Genomic DNA, 18,903 nt, shown 5'->3' with positions numbered 1-18,903 from the left:
AGGAATCTCAACTAAAGCATCCATAACAGGTGACCATCCAACCTCTGCTTAAAAACCTCCAAGGAAGGAGAGTCCACAACCTCCTGAAGGAGACTGTTCCATTGTCAAAGAGCTCTTACTGTCAGAAAGTTCTTTCTGATGTTTATCTGGAATGTCCTGGAGACGGAAGTTATTTGGGAGTGGCCAAAGGAAGGTGTGCACACACACACATGCAGAAGGTTCAGTCTCTGGTCCAGGTCCTACCCTCCAGAGCAGGAGAAATCAGACTTGCTCCATCTTCCATTTGACAGCCCTTTAGATAATTGAAAGTGGCTATCATATCTCCTCTCAGTCTCACCTTATCCAGGCTAAGCATACCCAACTCCCACTACTGATTATCATCTTGGGCTTCCTCCACTACACACATCCCAGCATGTCAATATCCTTCTTAAATTGTGGGGACCCAAACTGGACACAGCACTCCAAGTGTGGGTCTGTGTCTGGCTCTGGGTGCCACAGGAGATTGACAGGTAGGGTTCAGGTGGGATTCAGCCACATACTGTCAAATTCAGGTTGTGCAGTTAATGCTGAACTGGTGCTCTTGGACAACAAACCATTTCACTGCAAATCATACTTTTCACGATAAGAAAGTGATAGGGAAAATGCACTTGAAAGTGTGAGATGACGCCCAATGCACAATTGTGTAAGCTCCCCGCAAACAAATAGGAATGAATACTCCATAAATAGCCAACGTCATCTAAGATCCCTGCAAACTTTGCGCGAACAAATCAGGATGAATGCTCACCAAACAGATCATCCGGAAGCGACTTGCATCACCATTGCTGCAGAAGAAAAAGAAAAAGAAAATAAGGTGTAGGAGGAAGAAGGAATTTTAATTTAAATGCATTCAAAGATTTTACCGTTGTGGGTTTTTTTTCCTGGGTAAATAGAAAAATGAATGCAGCATTTCTGTGTTCCTGAAATATTAGGGGTCACATTATGGGTTTTGATCAGACTTGGTTATGCACGGAACTTTCTAAAAGATAAGCCTGATATTTAGATCTGGGAATCCAGCCTTTGCTCCTGTGATCACAGTTGAGCAACTTCCAACAAAATGCACATGAAACCTTCCAAAAAGCTCTTTCCAATAGCACACTGAGCACAGCCATTCCGTTGCAACTGGCTGGCCCTCAAAAAATGATATAATTCCTCTTGCATTGTAAACATTACTTACACCCCCTCATGCTGGATGGAACACAGTTCCCTCTTGTAAAAAAAAATGGCAATGACTAAGATCTTACTCATCTGTTATAATAACTGGCCATTTTTGTGTGTAACCAGTTCGCTTTAATGGCCTAGTGATATAAACAATGTCAATGTAAGAGGAGGTAACGTGGAAGAATAACGTAGAAGCAACTTCTGTGGACGCAGAATATCCCTCCTGCTCGCAGTTGTTACTTCTGTGCTGTTCTATAGGTTCTCTCCCACAAAGACATGCTACTCACACAGACCACTCGCATGATTTACCTTGTTATAATGCACAGTAGTGCTACTGCAATGTGCTTTATGTGGGGCTGCCCTTGAAGATAGTCTGGAGAACCGTAGGCTAGCACAAAGTGCCTTTGCTAGGTTTGTGAGTGAGGCAGCCCAATGGAATGTGCTGAAAAGTGTTGCACTGGCTGCTAGTGAGCTCCCAGGCAATTCAAGTCATTAGCACTTGTCCACAAAGCCCTAAGCAGCTTGACACCCAAGTACCTAAAAGAGCACATCTCCCAGTATCTCTTTCCCCCATAAGGTTTTATTAAAGCTGCTTCTTAATACAATAAGATAAAAGAAGCTAATCTAAACAAAAAGCAGGGAATGCAAGAGAAGAAAAAAGGCAGTCTCCTCTCTCCAAGGTTCACCGTTGTTTCACAGAGAAAGTGGTAGACCTTCCCAGCTCCTCTCACTTGGGAGCTTTCCTTTCTTCTCCCAGTCTTTCACCCTGGAAGGTCTTCTCTTCCCTGCTTCTCACTCAGGGTCCTTCCATCCCGGTGGGTGGTGCTGTGGGCTAAACCACCAAGCCTCTTGGGCTTGCCGATCAGAAGGTTGGCGGTTCGAAGCCCCACGACGGTGGTGAGCTCCCGTTGCTTTGTCCAGCTGCTGCCAACCTAGCAGTTCGAAAGCACACCAGTGCAAGTAGATGAATAGGTACCGCTGTGGCGGGAAGCTAAACGATGTTTCCATGTGCTCTGGTTTCCGTCACAGTGTTCTGTTGCTCCATATGCCGTTTAGTCATGCTGGCCACATGACCCGGAAAGCTGTCTGTGGACAAACACTGGCTCCCTCAGCCTGAAAGCGAGATGAGCGCCGCACCCCATAGTCACCTTTAACTAGACGTAACCGTCCAGGGGTCCTTTACCTTTACAATGTAATCCTTGGACCCCAATAATGGCCAGAGGAAAGGAAAGGGAAAAAGGGAAAGGGAAAAAGGGAAAGGGAAAGGGAAATAAAACAAAAAGGACTTCAAATTTCTGTCTGTCAAGGACCTTACCCAGTATCAAACATCATGGGCCTTATGATCATCAGAGGATGCATTGTTGGTGTTGCCGCCACTGGTTTTGTGAAAGGGAAGATTTAACTCTTCCATGTGCACTGGTTCTTAATCCTGATCCACCCCCTAAAGCTACTGTTTACTCCTCCGAGGGAAAACATACAGTGAAATACTTAAAGGCCTGTCTACACAAAAAAGGTCTTCAAGAGATGTCTGAAAGTTAGAAGCAAGGATGCCTCGTGAATCTCTGCTGCAAGAGCACGCCTGACTTCTGGGTTGGAGCCAGCTGGGTTTCTGATGCATGATGGAAAACTGACAGCACTCCTTTGGATGATCCCAGAGATCAATCTTGGATGTCAGGTATCCGGGACTCACATTTTTCAGGGCACCCTGAACCTGGGCTGGTAGGATATGGGCAGCCAGTGCTTGCCGTTTGATAATAAAGTCCTGGGATGACACAGGAAAAGTGGCATTGCAAAACTGTTCCCCCAAAAGCATTTATAAATTGACCCTCATCTGAGTAAGCAAGCAACAGCATAACTTTTAATCCATTTGGAGTGTTAGGCACCTGCTACCCGCTGCTTTCACTCTCTTTTTTTTAGTCACCTGGATGGTCTAAAGTGGCAGCTTTGGAAGGGTGGGAATGGAAAAACCTTACCTTGCTCATTTGTTTTCATACATCAAACTATATGCAAAGTCAAAACCACTGTTGCCTAAAAATAAAATAAAATTAAAACCCAAGGTGTGGCAGGTAACCCAGCCTGTGTTAACATGAGCTGGAATTCAGTTTTATGCTAGGCGTTGTAGAACACAAACATATTGGCTCAACGTTTTAGATGTCTGTGACAACCGAGGGTCTTCCCACATTGCAAATTTGTGTTGTGCTGTGTCCTGTTGGCGTTGGGGTGGTGGAAATGCTCTGCGGCAGGAATGGGGGTGGTTGAGGAGGGTCAGTTGGGGGGGTGGAGTGAGAATGTCTCTATTTTGTCTGAGGAATGTTGTAGAGTATGGTATAGATATGCCCAGGAATCAGTCCTTGGTGAGTGCTGGTGAGATCTGTGAAATCTAATGTACGCTGCATTGTACTCTGCTAAATGAGTATCTTTGAACGCCTGGAAAGGTTATGCCGTTTGAAGCTTTTAAGTTCAGGGGAAAGACAAGTAAGGTGGACACATGACAGAGGTGTATAAAATTGCACACAGGCTGTAGAAAAGAGAGTAGACAGAAAAACTCATGCACAAGACTAGATCTTGGAGTCATCAGGTGAAGATCAGGACAGACGAAAGGAAGTTAAGGTCACATTTATACCATTCATTTCAAGCACATTTAATGCACAGGACTCCCCCCGTCCCCGTCATGGAAATGTAGTTTAACCCTCACTGAGCTACAATTCCCAGCACACTGAGCAAACTACAGTTCCCAGGATTTTTTGGTGGGAAGCCATGTGCTTTAAATGTGCTTCAAATGTATGGTGTTGTTGTGTCCTAGCGCTTCACACCGTGCATTGCAAAACTATGTAATTCTCTACCCTAAGACATGGTCCCAGCCACCTAGTTAGGCAGCTTTGAAAGAGGATTAGGCAAACCATACCTATTTGCACTGATAGGCAAAGCTGTGCATCTTTCCAGTCAGTACCACAGCAGTTTCCAAAGTTTTCACGTAGGCGGGAGTCAGCCAACGAAACGTCCTTCAGCCTGCAAATTGGTTTACTGCAGGCCTGGAATGCGTAGGGGAACTCTCCTTTTCCAATGACCTTGGCATGGTAAGCTGCTTCTTACGACATCACCTTAATGCCATGGCTTAAAGGAGGCTCAGTTAATTTAGAGAAAGAGTGTGTGTGTGTTTTCAGCCCCACTATCATTGCAACCTTTACATAAGTATAAAGCAGGAAAAAGAGCCAGCCGTCTCTCATGCAAAGTTCTTTGAATACTGGGCACCCGCTGCCCCCAGCCTCTGAAGCGTTGGGGACGAACATGAAATCTATTCCAGAAGAGCCATTGCAGATGGATCACATTGGACCTTCTGACAGCTTGGCAGGTCTCTTCTTCTTTCTCTTAGTTATTCTGTATTGCATCTCTTCGTGGATTTGTTGCTAAGTCTGTTCATTTTGGGCTGGATGTTGGTTAAGGGGACTTTGGTCACTGGGCTAGGGATATTACATGGCAAGTTCATTTCCATTTCCTTGTTTCCACTGTTGGAATACAAAGTGGGAAAGAGAGAGAGGAGGGATCCATTCCAAGTTAATATTATGTACTCCAGGAATGCATTTCGGACCCCCTGCCCATCGCAATGCATGAAAATATTTTGTCAGAATGGGTCACCCGTGCAACTTAACCCAAGGATGATTTCATGAACTGGGACTATTTTGGACTTCCAGTGTGGCACATAGGGTCATCCCCAAGATAGCTATGTGAACAAAAACTTCATTTGAAATCACTTGATATGCAAGCATCCAAAATAACCCTCCCCTTGGCAGCAAAACCATTACGTCAGAAGAGCAGGCAGTGTGGGAAAGGGAATCAGAAAGAGGAGAGGCAGATATTTAGTAAAGTTGGTTTAATCTTTGCCATTGTGTTGAGGCGACAAAGCCGTTTTTCTTAAGTATTATCGTTTCAGAAGAAGGAACCCTTTTTTAGCTTGTACTGAAGGCAAGAAGAAGCTTTTCTGCTCCTTCAGGATAATTAGAAAAGCTGGACAGGTGGCTGTAGGGGAAAAAAGGCTGTAAATCCGAGCCAAGCTGTAATGGCATTAATGGCTTACTTCTGCCTAATAAGAAGGGTTTGCTTCAGCCACTGGCAGGGCTGTAAACAGCTGTACTTTCGAGTGGTAATGAGAAAAACAAAGCATTGGTTGTAGCTTTTTTTTATTTTTAATGTGTCTCATTTCTGTTTATTGTATTAAGAGTGCAAAGCAAGAAACGCGTATGTGTGTGTGGTTTCAGCAGCTAGTGAAGGAAATCTAATCTAGTGTCTTAGCCTCATTGAAAGGCCATAAAGGCTGGGTTTCGTGCTGTGACTAATCCATGCAAATTAAATAGCTCCATTGTCTTTCCCCATAAACTTATACTTGGAAAGGTAAAGCCTGACGATGAATTCTATATATAGAAGCAGATTTAGGAGGAGATGTGCACATGTTATCTGGCTGCCTTGCTGTTGATATGTATGAAATGCTAGCCGGGCTGTCCTTTCAAATACTGAGGGGAGCTGACTCTGACATTATTATCTAGTGCTATTAATTTAGATTAATGCCCCCAAAGGTTTAGAGTGGGTGATATTTCTGTATCTCATTTATCCCACCGGGGCATCCGCTACAAGTGGAATGTCTCTGAATATCAGCTGCTGAGAATCAGAAGCATAAAAGGTAAAGGCAAAAGCGAGATGAGCGCCGCAACCCCAGAGTCGGCCACGACTGGACCTAATGGTCAGGGGTCCCTTTACCTTTTTACATTAATTGCTGTGACAATAGGATGTGCCTGAGTGAAAACTTCTTGGCAGGTTCAGGCCCAACCACCATCTCTCAAACCAAGGAGATGCAAGGCATCCAGAGAGATCATAGAAATATGACTTCTATTGAGGGCTCAGCCGGACTTCCTTTTGCACTACACTTTCCAGGTTCCAGGTTCAAGCAGCATTCTCTTTTTTTGCCCCACCGTTTTCCCCAGGAAAACCCACTGTTTACTGCTGAATGGGAGCAAACAGTAATTGGGCTTTCCGTGGATGGCCATTTATTCTGATTCAGCGGTGAACAGCAGGTTTTCCTGGGGACAGTGGCGGGACAAAAATAATAATGAAAGCTCGGACACAGATCTGGAAACTGTGCCTGGAATGTCTGGTGCAAAAGGAAGTCTGGACAAAGCCAGAGTCAGAGCCCAGAATCCCAGCCCTACCTGGAGATGCCAGGCATTGAATTTGGGACCTTCTGCATGCCAAGCAGGTGTTCTGCCACTGACCTATGACCCTTCAGGGGATTCCGCACCAACTCCTGAAAATTGCACGAATGCTTTTTGTGTGTGTATGTTGTGTGTCTCAAGGCCATGATGTATTTTGCTGCTGTGGAATTACATCTCCCTTACATGTCCCCAATAAAAGTAAAGGTAAAGGGATCCCTGACCATTAGGTCCAGTCGTGACCAACTCTGGGGTTGCGGCACTCATCTCGCTTTATTGGCCAAGGGAGTCGGCGTACAGCTTCTGGGTCATGTGATCAGCATGACTAAGCCGCTTCTGGCGAACCAGAGCAGCGCACGGAAACGCCGTTTACCTTCCCGCCGGAGTGATACCTATTTATCTACTTGCACTTTGACATGCTTTTGAACTGCTAGGTTGGCAGGAGCAGGGACCGAGCAACGGGAGCTCACTGCATCGCAGGGATTCGAACTGCCGACCTTCTGATCAGCAAGTCCTAGGCTCTGTGGTTTAACCCACAGCGCCACCCGTGTCCCACATGTCCCCAATACTGCCTGGTAAAAGAAATGCATGGCATGTTATACCCAACATTTCTCCAAACCTTGCAAGTGATGGCCAATGAACTGGAGTGGGAATGGTGGAAATGATGAGCAGAATGATTTCACAGGGCATGTTTCTTTTACAAGACATTACCAGGGAGGCGCGAAGGGGACATGTTGGTTGGCAGTAGCTGTTCGGTTGGGCCCTTGCACAGCCTGAAATTAGTGCTTGAACTCTGAGATACACATAAAAATAAACATAGTCACTGATTTCCACTTTGCATTTGTTCTGCATTTGTTAAATATAAGGAGAACAACTGAAATGATCGAAGAACAATGTGTCCAGGTCTGGGCTGTAATGGGATTTTCCAGAAAATCACGATTCCCAGAAGGTTTCCGTTTGTTCTGTTTTTCAACATATGGCCAGGGCTAATTTTTAATAACAGTCACAGCTGTAAGCAGATCCTTAGCAGGCAGCGGGTTGGATATTACTGTGTGCGCATGTGTATATTGAATGCTATCAAATTCCTCTCAATGCTATCATCATCTAGCACATCAATATTTTCACCATCCATACTTCTAAACATTAGCCCTCAACAGTGCTATCTCTCAACATCCTTGCCAAGCAGTGATTATTATGAATATGCATAAATCTCTTTCCTCATGCATTATTCACAAGGCATTCAAATATTTTAAGAAGTAGGCCAACCCACTGTGAATGCGAAATACAGAGGGAGTGTGGCAAGTGTGGAAAACCAGCTTTTCAGAGGGGAGTTTATCTAAATCTACACCCCCTCTCTTCAGTGCAATAATTGCTCACATGAAAAGCATTGCCTGTTTCTTCCTCCTCTTCTTCTGCAAATGGACTTCTCTGATCCCTAGGATGCAGATCTTCCCAGTACAGGACTAATTTTTCACACACCGCGCTTTGGCTCTTTGAATATCAGTTGCTATGTTGTTTCTACAACAAGCAGTAATTGCAAAGGGTGAGATAAGCTACCTGAGTACAACCGCTGCCCTTGGTTATAACAGAGATGTGAGCTTGAATTGTCTTCCATTAATTGGCACCTTTGTGCCTAGAGTATTGTGCTCCAGGCATTCTACCAGTGCTAGAAAGGGTATGCATGTACATGGCTGCCAGTAGCTAACTGATTTCCCAATTCAACACAAATAATAAAGCAAAGCCATTTTCGTTTGCCAGGGAAAAGTTCAGCGACAACACAGCACAGTCCTAACCATGCCTACTCAGAAGTAAGTCCTAATTAAATCAATGGGGCTTACTTCGAGGTAAGTGGGGTTGTTGTTGTTTAGTCATGTCCGACTCTTCGTGACCCCATGGACCAGAGCATGCAAGGTACTCCTGTCTTCCACTGCCTCCCATAGTTTGGTCAAACTCATGTTAGTAGCTTTGAGAACACTGTCCAACCATCTTGCCCTCTGTCATCCCCTTCTCCTTGTGCCCTCAATCTTTCCCAACATCAGGGTCTTTTCCAGGGAGTCGTCTCTTCTCATGAGGTTGGCCAAAGTATTGGAGCCTCAGCTTCAGGATCTGCCCTTCCAGTGAGCACTCAGGGCTGATTTCCTTCAGAATGGATATGTTTGATCTTCTTGCAGTCCATGGGACTCTCAAGAGTCTCCTCCAGCACCGCAATTTAAAAGCATCAGTTCTTCAGCAATCAGCCTTCTGGGGTTAGGTTTGCAGCTTTAAAAACAATGGGACAGCCCTGGATTCCACCAGAACTTTATTTACCGTGAATATGGTAATTCAGATGAATGAAAATGAGCTTTCTTGTGACAATTACATTCTCCAGCTAATTGACTCGCAAGAGATTGCCTGGGAATATATAGGGGGGGGGGGAAGGGAGATGACTGGCTATTTTGCATTCTGCATTGTGAGATTATCTGGATCCTAAAATACTTTGGGGGCATTTGTGGAAATTTGATTCACAGGGTGCAGTGATCCAACGGAGGCATCTCAGTTTAAATGAAAGAATGCTGTCTTTGAAAATTAAACTTCTCGTAAATATCAGCATTAATTTGAGAGAAGGAATAGGGAGAGAATCCTGTTGACCTGGACACTTTTTCTGTGGTGTACTTATTTCTCTGAATGATTTATACCGTGGCATGGATTCTTTGGGTTAATCCACAGAGGCTGGCAGGAGGAAAGCCTGGCCTTAGGCAGGGTGTGGCGTTTGGTTATATTTGACCCATTCCCAACATATCCCAGCTCAAAAAAAGCAGGGGAACTCCTACCAATTTATTATGAAATGTTTGAAATAAAAATAAAGCACAACTGCCCTTCATCAGACTGAAAAGTGCTATAAATACATGTTTAATATTCTCCCTCAAACCAATAGCACCCTTAAGAACAAAAGAAAAGGCAAGCCAAAAACATAAAATTGAGGAAGAGTGGAAGCCATTCCCACTAAAATTTCATCTATTATTTTGTTTACTTATAATTAATTGTATGAACATGAAGAGAGATGTCTAACGCCCCTAAAAAAAAAGAAGACAGAATTATAGGCAAAAACAACAGCAAAGCCACTGATGGTTTTTTATATTCAGAATACTATAAATCCATAATCTATATTTGGGACTTATTTCCTGGTCCTGTTACGCTGAACAAAGTTTTATCCATTTCCTCATAAATATGTTCTCTCTCTCTCTCTCTCTCTCTCATTGTCTACTTCTAATATAATAAGCTGTTTTTGCCATTGTAGCAAATTCCCAGACCTTCTCCTACCATTCTCTGATAGGAGGCAAATACCCGCTTGCCTCCACTTTTTTCTTTTTTGCATATATTATCCTAGCAGCTGTTACCCATACAGGATGCTAACTCTCTATGCTCTCTCCTAAATTCCATCTAAAATTGTCATGCTGTTTTTTTTAATGGGCTTACTTTATCACACATTTTTCATTGCACATGTTTATTTTTATAGCATTTGAAGGAACAGTTTCATTGTCTGCTTTAATCATGGGTGTTTGTATGTATTTTTGTCATTGGATTTTACACTTGTAAACTGCTTAGAATCCACTTTGGCAACTGAGTTGTATACTAGATAGATAGACAGATAGATAAATAGATAGATAGATGATGATAGATAGATGATAGATAGATAGATAGATAGATAGATAGATAGATAGATAGATGATAGATAGATGATAGATAGATGATAGATAGATAGATAGATAGATAGATAGATAGATAGATAGATAGATAGATAGATATAGATAGATAGATAGATAGAGGTAGATAGATAGATAGATAGATAGATAGATAGATAGATAGATAGATAGATAGAGATAGATAGATGATAGATAGATAGATAGATAGATAGATAGATAGATAGATAGATAGATAGAGATAGAGATATAGATAGATGATAGATAGATAGATAGATAGATGATAGATAGATGATAGATAGATAGATAGATAGATAGATAGATAGATAGATAGATAGATAGATATAGATAGAGATATAGATAGATGATAGATAGATAGATAGATAGATAGATAGATAGATAGATAGATAGATGGCATGTGCAAAAATAGCATGGAATGCTGAATTGAATGTTTCTCCTTGGGGAGAAATTCTTCAGCTAGGATCTTAAACTAGGAAAGGATTGATCCTGGTTTGAGATCCTAGTTAGTAAACCGCAATTAAATCACACTTTCCCATTTTGGATATAAAAAGGAGCCATGGCTTATTATAACGGAAATTGCTGCACTGAAGTGAAGCGCCCTGAGACCTCCAGGTATAGGGCAATATATATATTCAACAAACAACAATAACAGGAGCATGTGGACCCAAAGCTCATTCACACCTTCCTAAACCATTGTTTAGCAAGCCAGGATGGTTATGTCCAACAGTGGGCGTTGCGTTCAATTAAACATTGCTATTGGTGGGGATGTATTCTTATAGACACTGCTACATCTAAATTAATTATTTTAATTTTAAGTGGGACTCTTAAGTACTGTTCTGATAGAACCCTAAGGTTCAATAGAAACAGTGCTGTAAACACGAGCCTAATGAACCATTAGCTAAATAGCCTCCAAGGTAGACCCCGGGAAACTGTGGTTACAGGACAATATGAGAGTGTGTCTCTATCCCTTTCCCCTTTTCCTATCACCCTATTGCCGTGAATGTAAATTATTGTAAGAAATCAAATAAATCTTAATTGTAAACTTGGAGCTATTTTAACCCTCTGCCCCTGCATAGCTGAGAACATGGTAGCTATTTCTGTTTCCGCATGAAAGTGGAAGCACTGGTTACATTCTTATCTGGAGAGAAATTGTAAGTGTTTGTAACCTGTGCAGCAAGCAGAACAAATTCACTGTTTATTTTGTGATGGGTGGTGCAATATAAGTTTAAAATAGCCCCCCCCTCCAACAATAGGTGACTTGACTGCATGATTTAGTCAAGGAAGAGTGGTTATCTTCACGATGTAACCTCAAAACACCCCCTCTGTGGTTTGAACACGCAACCACAATCCATGTATTGAACAGAATATGGTTCAAAGCAAAAATCAAGTAAAAATCAGGGTTGGTTTTTGGTTTCGGGTGGGCTATAATTGACTTGCTTCCTGTTGAGATGCCAATGGGCACATTGCAAGGATGCCCCCAAATCGGCATCCATTATTTATGAGTCGGCAAGGCAAAATACAGTATTTTAAAAGATTAATGAAGCTCCCAGTTTGCACTAGAGTTTCGTGTTGCCGGGCAACAGTCCTGATGGCTGGTCATTTTGAGTTGGAGGAATACTTGTATAATCATATTGATGCCAAAGGGGCTCCGTTGTACCTTCTGCCACCAAACCCCATGGGAGGTGGGATCAGACAGTTTCCCTTGGCGACAGGCTCATGAAAAGGCCACACCAGGGAGTGCGGAACTTAAGCTGGAAAAGCAGTGGGGGGGGGGGGGAGTACGACTCACCCATGGGATATGAACCAAAAAAAGAGAAGAGACAGTTGCACCATTCCAGTACAGGAAGTGTTTCTTGGGTGAGAGAGGAGGCCAAACACAAAGATAAAGCACGGTTTTGATTGTAGGAGATTGTACTTTGTTGTTGTTGTGGTTGTTTAGTCGTTTAGTCGTGTCCAACTCTTCGTGACCCCATGGACCAGAGCACACCAGGCACTCCTGTCTTCCACTGCCTCCCGCAGTTTGGTCAAACTCATGCTGGTAGCTTCAAGAACACTATCCAACCATCTCGTCCTCTGTCGTCCCCTTCTCCTTGTGCCCTCCATCTTTCCCAACATCAGGGTCTTTTCCAGGGAGTCTTCTCTTCTCATGAGGTGGCCAAATATTGGAGCCTCAGCTTCAGGATCTGTTCTTCCAGTGAGCACTCAGGGCTGATTTCCTTAAGAATGGATAGGTTTGACCTTCTTTCAGTCCACGGGACTCTCAAGAGTCTCCTCCAGCACCATAATTCAAAAGCATCCATTCTTCGGCGATCAGCCTTCTTTATGGTCCTTCTTTATTGTACTTAAAGAAGTACAAAAATGATGCAGAGGAGATCGATTAAAAGTGAACCTAAGACAGTGCTCATCTGAGCATCCTTTTCATTGCAGTCTACATATCCTCTGTCATGGAAACCAGAGAGCGGTACTTAACTAAATGGATACACCAAAGTTGAGAAACCTTCTCAATGTCGTTCCCAGCATTCCTGGCCATTGGCCATTCTAGTTGCATTGGAGACCAGCAATACCTGGAGGTTCCCCACTTCTGACATGCCCCTTTATTTAAAGTGCCAGACCTACAGCACACAGACTTGGGTGTAAGATCCATAGGGCTGGCTCCAGAAAAACGTTTGGGGAGAAAACAGGTGACCAAAACTGTTGCTTGGGGAGCATGGGTGTGGAACGAATGGAGTAGTGGGCAATATATTGGTGGAGTTAATTCTGGGAGTCCCATTGAACACTTTTGATTATAGGTGCACAGAACTGGGAAGCATGTGTTCAGGGTTCAGCTGAAGTCGCTAGAGGATGAGAAGAACAGGCCTGTGCTCGAATCTCTCTACCTTCTTTCTGTCTGTGCCCTTTGTAGCACACCCATGACACCACAGAAAGAATAACGGGTTATTTGGCTTATTAGCCATTTCCTGCAAAGAAGTCTCTCAGTGACCCGGGAAAAGGTTAAGAGCCATAAGGGCATTGCAGGATGTCAAAATGCTGGTTCAGCGATGGTACAACCCCACCAATCTGCTATTCCCCACCTGCCTGGCTTCTGTCTTACAAGCAGTGAGTGTGTGGCTATACCTGCCATAAGCAGTGATGAGATTGCTTCAACCCTCCTGATAGTTTTCAGCTGGGCTAGTAAAGGTAAAGGGACCCCTGACCGTTAGGTCCAGTCGTGACCAACTCTGGGGTTGCGGCACTCATCTCGCTTTATTGGCCGCGGGAGCCGGTGTACAGCTTAGTCATGTGGCCAGCATGACTAAGCTGCTTCTGTTGAACAAGAGCAGCACACAGAAACGCCGTTTACCTTCCCGCTGGAGCAGTACCTATTTATCTACTTGCACTTTGACGTGCTTTCGAACTGCTAGGTTGGCAGGAGCAGGGACCGAGCAACGGGAGCTCACCCTGTCACGGGGATTCGAACTGCTGATGTTCTGATCGGCAAGTCCCAGGCTCTGTGGTTTAACCCACAGCGCCACCCGCATATATGCCTGCTTTTCCTGCTCTTGTTATATTTGTGTATGTTCTAATTGTTGGTTTTAGCTGTTTGTTTCCTAAGTTGCCTTGAGTGACTTGGAACTGGGTGACTGTTATTTTCTAAGCAGATCACTTCCTACTATCGGGTCTCCCCGAGTTTAGCTTCCAGCACCCCCAGTTAAAAGGATCTCAGGGGGGTCTCAGGGCTGGGAAACACCTCTTCCTGAGACCTTGCAGAATCACTGTCAGTCAGAGAGGAGACAGTCCTAAGCCAGAACAGCTATTGGCCTGATTTAATATAAGACAGTGTGGTAAGAGTGGCAAGAGTGCTGGACTAGGACCAGGGAGTTGTTGTTGTTGTTGTTTAGTCGTTTAGTCGTGTCTGACTCTTCGTGACCCCATGGACCAGAGCACGCCAGGCACTCCTGTCTTCCACTGCCTCCCGCAGTTTGGTCAAACTCATGCTGGTAGCTTCAAGAACACTGTCCAACCATCTTGTTATGGTCCAGCTCTCACTTCCATACATCACTAAGAAAACCATAGCTTTAACTATATGGATTTTTGTCAGCAAGGTGATGTCTCTGCTTTTTAAGATGCTGTCTAGGTTTGTCATCGCTTTTCTCCCAAGAAGTAGGTGTCTTTTAATTTCGTGACTGCAGTGATCATGGAGCCCAAGAAGGTAAAATCTGTCACTGCCTCCATTTCTTCATCTTCTATTTGCCAGGTTGTGATGGGGCCAGTGGCCATGATCTTAGTTTTTTTTATGTTGAGTTTCAGACCATATTTTGCACCCTCCTCTTTCACTCTCATTAAGAGTTCTTTAATTCCTTCTCACTTTCTGCCATCAAAGTTTTGTCATCTAGGACCAGGGAGATCAGGATTCAAATCCCTGTTCAGCCATTAAACTCAGTGGGTGACCTTGGGCCAGACACTCAGTCTCAGCTTAATCTACTTTACAGGGTTGTTGTCGTTGGGAGGAGGAGACTATGCATGCCACCTTGAACTCCTTAAAGGAAAGGTGGTATAAAAATGGAATAGAATAAATAAATGAAATAAAAGGCAGCTGGACTAGGATATCGGCCGTCTCTGAATTTGTGCATTGCTGTTGAAACATGCTGGTGTACAATTTGCCCAATGAGACTTTGAATGCTCTTTCTGTTCTTTCTGAATCATAGCCTCATAATTCCTATACATCACAATATTTCCCCATTGCCATAGTGACTGCTTGGTAGAAAGGCAAAAAACTTTGAGTTGTGGCAGGGTTTCAGCGCACCCAAGACCACCCCCCTCCCAAAGACTGAAGCTTGGCTCGCATTATTTGTTTACATCATCAAGCTATTTATTGCTCCCATCACCTTCCTCAATGAGATCATTTAGTTAAGATGATGTTCTTTATTGGAGTAGCCTCAGCAAATTACAGAAGCATCTGTTTCTTTGGGGGGAGGGGGGGATTTCTCTTAGTTGCTGGAATAAAACTAGCCAAAGAAAATTTTGTCACCCGAGGAAATGACCTTGTTTCAATACACTGCATTTAATAATTTTTTTTTTTTTTTTTTTGCGGTTATGGTTTTCCCTCTTCTCCCTTGTTCTTTTCTTAAAAACAACAACTCCACAGAAAAATAATGAAGGTGACGTATGCAGCTAAATATACAGAAATGAGAAAACAATATTAACAGATAGCAGGAATGACATGAAGCAATATGATGGCGCACGGTCACACTGTTTTTCTTGTATTTATGAGTTTTGGCTGGCTTGATCACTGTGAATGTGTGGTCAGGGACAAAACTAAACTGTTAATTTTCACCTGCAGGGGGTAGGATCTGAAACAAATTATCTGCAAGGGAGGGGGCATGTGAAACACAGTAGTTTGGGGTTTGAATGGACAGAGAAAAATAGAACAGGAGAACTGAGAGTTATAGCTGGACTTAGCAGAAACCGAAGGTACAGACTTTCATAGGTCTCTGGAAATCTATTTGCTGCCTTTTTTTCTTTCGTTTTTAAAAGAAAACTGGTTTATCCCAATAGGCTCTCCTCGTTAATATTTGCAAATCTAGCAAATACTTCAAAGGACCGTAAGTCCCCAGTGTTTTCATCCTGAAGAAACTAAAGAACAATTAATTAATATATTATATTATAATTATTATTATTATTATCATCATCATTGAGTCATTAATCATCTCAGGGGAGCACATGAAAAACAGCAGTTTGGGCTTTGAATGGACAGGGAAAGATAGAACAGAACTTAACTTGCATCTAGATTTAGTGGAAACTGAAGGTGCAGATTTCTGGGGGGTTTGTCTGCTTTCCTTTTTTGAAAGGAAACTGGTTTATTCCAATAGGCTCTGCTTGTTTATACTGGTAAACATAGCAAATGCTTTAAAGCAAAGTCTCCAGTGTTTTCATCCTAAAGAAACTATTATTATTATTATTATTATTATTATTACACATAACACTTAATTTAATAATAATAATAATAATAATAATTCATTGTCGTCATCATTTATTTAGTAGTAACTTTCTATACAAGAGGGACGCGGGTGGCGCTGTGGGTTAAATCACAGAGCCCAGGACTTGCCGATCAGAAGGTTGGCGGTTCGAATCCCCGCAACGGGGTGAGCTCCCGTTGCTCAGTCCCTGCTCCTGCCAACCTAGCAGTTCGAAAGCACATCAGAGTGCAAGTAGATAAATAGGTACCGCTTGGGCAGGAAGGTAAACGGTGTTTCCATGCGCTGCTCTGGTTCGGCAGAAGCGGCTTAGTCACGCTGGCCAAATGACCCGGAAGCTGTACGCCGGCTCCCTCAGCCAATAAAGCAAGATGAGCGCCACAACCCCAGAGTCGGCCACGACTGGACCTAATGGGCAGGGGTCCCTTTACCCCTTTACCTTTAACTTTCTATACAACTGCCTTAAGGGTGATATAGGAAAAGGTAGGGAGGAAAGACTGGATGAAATCTGAAATGTTTCCCAAAGGGGTTCAGTTTTTGCAAGTGTTCCAAGTATTCACCACCCCCTCCCCCAAGGCCCCAAACAAGTCAAGATGGCAACAGTGGGTGATCCCAGAATCAAGCGCAAGAATCCCTGGCAGGAAACTGATGTAATGCACATCATTTCCACAGAGGGGAAAGTGTCCTGGGGCAGAGGAAAGTACAGATGGAGCCAGAACCCTACACAATCGAGACAAGCACAACGTTGCCAGCAGTCTACCTTGCTCACAAGTATTCGGAAAGGCGTGCTCCTACCTGCCAACGTCCCTCTTTGAATGCTTGCAATGATGTCATTATAAATAATTGCTCGGAAATAGCTGCTTGTATCCTCATCTTTGACTTTACCTGTTCCAAGGCTTCCTTTGAAGCGATAATCATTTTCATGCCTGACGGCTTCATATTCAGCTTCAATTCTCCTCAGGCTTTTTTTTTTGCTTCAGCGGCTGCTTGTTTTACGTGCCCTCCCACCTCCTCAACCTGGGTTCTTGGCATTTCTGCCACTGCCATCTAGGAATTTAATGCATAGTCTCTGCTCTCTTACTCTCTGTCTCCTTCCTTCCCTCCTTACACTGAGCTGGTTTGCTTGCCGATTTGTATTTATAATGCTTGCATTCATACTTCTCTGGAATCAATTCCAGAGGATCACAGCGGTTCTTCCCGACACCTGTTTGCAGATGGTTATCCGCACTTGTGAAACATAGATGAGCAGGATATTTTCGGTAAACTTCCTAATTTGGTTGCAGCCAAAGTGACAAGCGAAAGGTAGATGAGCTTGTTCTGCCGCCCAATTGTATCTTTTCCCTACAACGTCACACACTGTGACAATTGCAAACTGCGACTCACATTGGCCCTTTGTAATCATAAGACTTTCCTTTATTCCTGAGTCTTGGATGGCAGCCAAGGGAAATGTAAAGCAGCAGAACTGTGAAACATGCCATTCACTGGAGTCTTCTGATGGGTGACCTCTTTGATACCCAGTGGTTGGTGAGCTGGGATGAGTGTCAAATTGGCACCATCCCCTCGACTGAAAAAAAAAGGGGGCCTTTGCTTATTAAGCTGCTGATTTATGCTTCTGTTCATTGATGCACTGTTTGTTTGGCGCTAATTGTGTCGAGGCTAAGAAAACAATGGCCATTCTTCTGTGTTTGAAAATAGCATACGAAGGAACAAGAGACACTAGGAATGGGTCTGGGGCAGAAGTAAAATTCAGGTCATTAGGAGCCCTTACTGCTTGTTCCAGGCTCACACCAGTTTTGTGTGCAAGAGAGATGGAATGCCAGGAAAACACAGGAGTATCAGGGGTCACATTAGAAGGGCCTAAAATAGTCGCTGCCTGTATACCCAAATGAAAAGGAAGTATGTCATACAGGGGTTTTGTGCAGTGTTTTTTTTTAAAAAAAAAACCTGACTGAAGTTTAATTCATTATTTAAAATGCCTCCTTACTAAGAATAACGCCCGCTGCACCGGTGACAGAAGCTTTTGCAAATTCCCCACTGTCCCGCTACGTTGATTCTGCTACCACCACCCCGGTTTACAAGGCAAATCCCTGATTATGCAGCAAGCAATATCCCGAAGAATGCAAACGTTTATTGTTAGCAAACACAGAAAGACCACTGTTCTTGGTTCTGCTTCAGTGGTTGTCAGGCAGATATCAGAAAGTTGGGACACTTGCAGTGTTCAGAATTGTCGTCGTTGATAGGGCTGAGCAGTTGTATACAGGCATACCTTGTTTTATTATGCTTGGCATTATTGCACTTCACAGGTATTGCTCCTTATGAGGATGCGGGTGCAACTGCAGGCAGGTCGGCCACTTCCAAGGGAAGGAAGCCCCCCGCAAGTGACGCCCCTCTTCTGGCCATGAGAGTGCAGCTGGCTAGGGCTGGAACTGGGTTTTTCCCCTCCCGCTCCTGGCTTAATCGACGCAGGGTTTCCCAAAGTGGGGTCTCTAGCTGTTTGGGGGCTACAATTCCCATCATCCCTGACCACTGGTCCTGCTAGCTAGGGATGGAAACCCTGGACTACAGTGCAGTGTACACATAACTTTTATATGCACTAGAAAACAACAACAACAACAACGTGTGATTCGCTTTATTGCCATATTTGTTTTAGTGTGGTGGTCTGGAACCGAACCCACAATATCTCCAGGGTCTGCCTGTATACCCTTCTCGGCCTTCTGTTCTGCCTCCCAGTTTAACTAGGAAATTTTCCAGAACTAATTTCAGAATGGGAGCATGTGCTGTTCACTGTAGTTTTCAGTTTGCGTCCTTCCCCCCACCCTCAGAGGTTCTCACCGGAAGGAGCACATATAA

The 18,903-nt window shown here is 43.7% G+C and overlaps 1 protein-coding gene across 1 annotated transcript in view; it reads left to right on the top strand.

The window, feature by feature from the left end:
- Positions 1 to 18,903, top strand: part of EML1 (EMAP like 1) — a 133,374-nt gene that overhangs the window by 25,803 nt on the left and 88,668 nt on the right. The gene's annotated exons all lie outside the window — the stretch shown is intronic.

The sequence above is a fragment of the Podarcis erhardii genome (genome assembly GCF_964252035.2).
Source record: "Podarcis erhardii genome assembly, chromosome: 1".
Classification (NCBI taxonomy): Eukaryota; Metazoa; Chordata; class Lepidosauria; order Squamata; family Lacertidae; genus Podarcis; species Podarcis erhardii.
The sequence above is the reverse complement of the archived record's forward strand: the minus strand, read 5'-3'. Positions and strand labels throughout refer to the sequence as shown.